Below are 267 nucleotides of genomic sequence, written 5' to 3'. Positions count from 1 at the left end.
ATTGGTAAATGCTCTTTAAGCACCTGCAGCTCAGGGAGATCTGTGTGGGGCAAATTGGGCTCAAAGAGTGTGGTGGGTTTTGGTGTCTGTTGGAGTGACAGGGCAAGGGAGAAGGGATTCATACTGAAAGAGGGCAGGTTTGCATTGGATATTGGGCAGAAATTCTTCCCTGTGAGGGCCAGGGACACCTTCCACCAGCCCAGGTTGCTCCAAGCCCCATCCAGCCTGGCCTGGAACACTCCCAGGAATGGAGCAGCCACAGCTTCT

This window comes from Acanthisitta chloris, unplaced genomic scaffold (genome assembly GCF_000695815.1).
Source record: "Acanthisitta chloris isolate BGI_N310 unplaced genomic scaffold, ASM69581v1 scaffold9114, whole genome shotgun sequence".
Lineage (NCBI taxonomy): Eukaryota > Metazoa > Chordata > Aves > Passeriformes > Acanthisittidae > Acanthisitta > Acanthisitta chloris.
Note: the sequence above shows the minus strand (reverse complement) of the source record.